At 39.1% G+C, this 5,000-nt stretch overlaps 1 pseudogene; it reads left to right on the forward strand.

Moving 5' to 3' along the window:
* The first annotated feature begins 2,985 nt into the window (after positions 1-2,985).
* The window catches only part of LOC137971131 (isovaleryl-CoA dehydrogenase, mitochondrial-like), an 11,002-nt pseudogene continuing 8,987 nt past the window's right edge, over positions 2,986-5,000 (forward strand).

Raw genomic sequence — 5,000 nt, forward strand, 5'->3', positions numbered from 1 at the left:
GCGACCCATCTATAATTAGCCTTTCTACTTTGAAAAATGCAGTACGCTTTTCTTGCTTGGCGGCTTTTAGTACTGGGTACAGCTTTTTCCTTATTTCTTCCACCTCCTTTGGAAAGTCGTCGGAAATTCCGAGATTGCGGCCTTTCGTAAGGTTTTTGATGAAAGATTTAATAAACACTTTGTCGTGGAAGCTGGAGAGCTTAAGAATGATCGGTCCAGGCGCGTAGCGTGGTCATTTTTTCAAGTACGCACAAGTACATATGATCTAGAAACCTAAGTAAACTAAGCGAAAATTACTGCGTTCTTTATTTCTTGTTCGAAGTAGTTGTGTGAATACAAGCAAAGTACAAAGCGTCTTGCCCCTATTTTGAGCAAACTTGGCGCAAACAAAACATTGTTTCGGTTGTGCTAGCGTGACTGGAATTGCCAACAACGTTCTTGGAACGTCGCTCCTTTGCAACTTCGCCTTTTTATTGCACGCTGACCAAACAACACTGCATTGTTTAGTGTAAAAAAAGTACAATGCAAAACTAAGTGAGAACATGGTATAGCTTTTGTTTTAGTTTTTAGAATTTAATCAAAGTGGATTTTTCATAAGGAAATCTTGGTTGCGTACAAGTAAAAGTTAAAAATAGAAACAATTAGTATAAAACTTCAAAATTTTCGGGTGACTTCAAGTACGCACGTGCGTATTTGCGTATAGGACGCTACGCGCCTGCGGTCGTGGCTTAGAATGATGAGGTATCGCATTACATGTCAGACGGGGCGCATAAAGTAAAAGCAGATATTGAAAAGAACTTTGGAGGTAAACGTTGCCCGTGACTAGTTCTTACTGATTCAGAGAAAGCTATTTGTCTAAATTTTGCTTCATAATCATGTGCGAGGAACGTAAACAAAAGGTTTTGATCCTGAACTCAAGTGAGATTTTTAGCAAATATTCGTCACGTGCGTTTCAATAAGTTAAATTCTAAACGCCGATACTGTAGTGCTTGTTGATTAAAATATGTAGACTATATCGTAGTGTTTTCACTTTTCACGAAAATCTGTCAGATGAAAAGTTGCCAGAAATGAAACGTACATTTTTGTTCTTTGAAACCTAAAACCTTTGGTTACTTGTAACAAGATGAACCACACTGAAATTTGCATAAGTTTTGTCTGCATAATATTTGCTCACTGATGCGTGACTCGGCACTCGCACTTTCCACTTTCTCTTAAACTTGAAATTTGACTTGGAAATCCGACTCCTAAACAAACCTTCTTCAGAAAAGTGATCTTCTGATTGCACTACTTATGAAAGAGAAGCAAACTGATGAAAGATCTCAAATTTTTATTTCCTTAATAATATAAACATCTCCCCTGTCAGCGGCTAAGAAATACTCCCGCGAGGTACTCACTTAAATGCCTTATTTTATTGTCAAATAACAACAGCTGATTGTAATGAATAAACGAAGCCATTAAAATTTTTCTTAACTTACAGTGTAATTAAAAAAGGAATAATTACTAATTACTTTTTCATTCTGCTCGTGAAAAAAATTTTTTTGGGGCTAGTAAAAATGACTTTAGGGCAAGTAGATGTTGGTTGCCCGAAGGGCAAGCTGTAAAATTAATTTTCTTTGCACCCTGATCTTTCGTAACTAACATTCTTCAAATTTCTGTAATACCTTGTCACTCTTTGTGTCATCACCTTCTGCACTCCACGTTATCGTGTTGAAAACATCAATGGCATCATTGCCGATGACTGTTAGCAGCGTGGCCACTCTGGTCCCACTTTTTTCTTGGTTATTCCAGTGGCAATTTCATAATTAGTAAACTTCTGTTTGAACTTCTTTCAATTTTCGGAGATATTACCGCCGCTTAAATCAAGTTGTTCCGGAGGTGGAAGTCCAAAGTGCATAGCCATTTCTTGTGAGTGTACCTCTTGACTTGTTGTAGGTATGTTTTCACAGATACAGCTTATAGCTGAGCTGCCTTCGTAATTGAGATAGCAAGTATTTCCATGCACGATAACAGCAGACAGCTACTCCAAACCGCTGATCTGCCCATCTTGCCTTTTTTGTTCTATTTTCTTACACTCTGTGCATGAACTGCAAAGATGTACTACATCTACGACTTTACCGGTGTCGACAGAGATGGCTGCAAGAACTGCATCGGTAGCCGACCATCTGCGCGAACTCCTAGAGGCATAGATTGTCACGCCAGCATCCACGATAACATTGGGCAATTCGTCACGGCTGCAGTTGATTTCCCCTGAGGCAACTTAAATTATTTTAACTTGGAAGGCCCCTTCATCAAGCACCTTCTGGAGGGCTTTGTTGTCTTCTTCATCGATTCTTGTGGTGTGATCAGTCCAATATCTATCATTAATAGGCTTTAGACCCAGAAAACTAAACGCTTTTGAAGCAGCGGCATTCCCACGTCCGATTGTTCGGAATGCCAAAACAGAAGCCCGATTGATTTCAAAGCCTTTTGCTCTGGCCGTTGTATTAAAAAAGGCACGTTTTTTTGCTTTACGTGGGCATTCTTCATTCGGGAGGCTGATTTTCCAGGTGGAACCAAGTCCGCTTTTGCAGTTTAGATTGTCTAATATAATGTCACGTTGGCATGACAGACAGGACACATAACAGCCTGATCCAAATTTTCAAGGAGTTTTTCGCCCGAAACAATTGTTTTCCCGCGTAACTTTTGACAGCTTTCATCTCTCCCTCACTCTCCGTTGATTTCTTTGGACTCTTTTACCTCGTTGTCGTCAACGCTGCCTTGCACAGTCTTTGGTAAAAGCTTCATACGGCTTGAATAAACTATCGTTGCCGCCTCCAAATCCTGTCCTTCCTCGAACTCGTGCTGCTTATAAGAGGACCCTTTTGTCGCTGGCGCCAAGTTTGTCGGCCCAATCCTAGTCAAAACAATTATTTCCTTTTTTTCTTTTTACCGATTTCTTTGGTGCAAAAGGGCAGCTCGATTGCTTTCGCTTTTTTTCTGGATGACATGGCATCAGCGCGAAAATATTGTCGGGTTGTCTGGCCGTGTCGAAGCAAGGATGGTATGTAATATGATAATGTGTTGCCATATTGCCACAGTGACTTGTCAACATTCCATTAAAGGCAATTAGTGCGAAAAACACTATTTTGTCCATAACTTCTTGTAGAAACAATATTTTTTCGAATATTTTGTTTTAAACAAGGACAGGAGTAAGATCTATCTTGCTATCGTAAAATACTTTTTCCCCACAATAGTCACATTTGGGGTGGGATGCTACCTTAACAGTAACACTGTTTCCTGAGTCGTTAGAAGTGTGTGCACAGTATTGTGTGTGTGAACAATATCTCTCTTCAGAAAAATATGGAGCATCTGGCCTTGGATATCTGGACCATTGCATTGTGATTGAAGAGATGAGCAGATCCTCTGGAGCCATTGCATTAAGTTATGGTGCACATTCAAATCTTTGTGTCAATCAACTTGTTCGAAACGGATCTGAAGGGCAAAAGGAGAAGTACCTGCCAAAGCTTAGGTCAAATCTTCGTTCATGTCTGTGTGAAATTGTGGTTCACGTTAAGTTAAATCTCTTTGTCAGTCAAAGTGTCAGAAATGGATGAAAGAGGAGTGCTTTGTAAAAAAATGCATGCGCATTGTTTTTTTAATAAAACATCATGCCGGACCTACATGTAAGTTTCTGTATTGTGAATGTACAGTGAAAATTATTTGCTGGTGACTAGTTACCACTCAACTGACTGATCTATAGCTAGTCATTTGTTAAATGAGCACTAATGACTTTTTGTGGTAGTGTACTGTAAGTACACGACACACTATGTCACCGGGTTGTAGTAGGCCCACAACGTGTGCATAAATCACTGTTGGAAGCGTGCTTGAGTTTCAACGAAATGAGCCCCAAAATCGGCAATAATTTGTGACGCTGATGAATAGTAAAGCGGCTGCTATTTCTAAAACGCTGGAATTACCTGGTGATAAGTAACCTCGTCTAGGAGAGTGTTTGACTTTGCAGAAACAATGGTCAACCTCAACAGTTGGGTGATTGTGATCTTTGAGTTGAATTCGCCCATTTCTTGTCAATCTTTAAAACACTTGAAAGAAGAATAAAAAAACCAAACTTTAAACAAAAACAAAAACCTGGTGTCTTGCCATCATTTGGAACAGATGTATCCTTTGTTTCGCGAGTAAACATGCAAGGTAACTTTATCACGCTGCCCGCTGAATTTGATTTCACTTTTGATTTTGCACTGTATAGTTCACTTGTGCAGCCAAACGTACAATAGAAAAATTGAACGTAGCAAATATCTCCCAAAATGTTTTTCGCTGATGGTAACTTTAATTTTATAGTGTCGGCTCAAAATTGAAGTTGTTTTCATGTCGCAAATTTTGTTGCTGACGGCAAAATATTTTATTCTCGATCGACACTTCCTGAAAATTTCTTCTGCACTTCCTAAAAACTTTGTATCGATATTATTTTATTAATTTTACTTTTGCATCAATATTTTTTTTTGCATAAAGCAGGCTAACAAAATCTTTACCCTGCTTAGTTCACATTTTCTAGCGTTGAAATAGAGTTGAAATGTATGTTTCTTACGGCAAGTCGTATATTTCGAGATCTCCCATCCAAATACTAACCCCACCAGACAGGACTTAACTTCAGTGAACGTTTGTCTTGGATAGCTGTCAGGCGCTCAGAGCGCATGCTTAACCCTTTCACCCCCGTGGGGTTCCCCGTTGACGAGTAAAATCATCTGGCGTTAGACAGAGTAAAATCTATAAGTGGCACTCTTGGGAGTGAAAGGGTTAAACTTGTAATGAAAAAGAAGTTGCAAGGGAACTTGAAAATGATCAATATGTCACTGTTTCTCGGTTCCCTTTTATTTTCTTTAGTCTTTCTGGGTTCAGTATTTTAATATTTACCTACGACATAATGATATACGGTACCAAAACAATGTTGTGTGCTATTAAAGCTACATATTATGCAAAGATGACTTAATCTCCTGGAAGACAAA

Source organism: Montipora foliosa, chromosome 1 (genome assembly GCF_036669935.1).
Source record: "Montipora foliosa isolate CH-2021 chromosome 1, ASM3666993v2, whole genome shotgun sequence".
In the NCBI taxonomy this organism is placed as follows: domain Eukaryota; kingdom Metazoa; phylum Cnidaria; class Anthozoa; order Scleractinia; family Acroporidae; genus Montipora; species Montipora foliosa.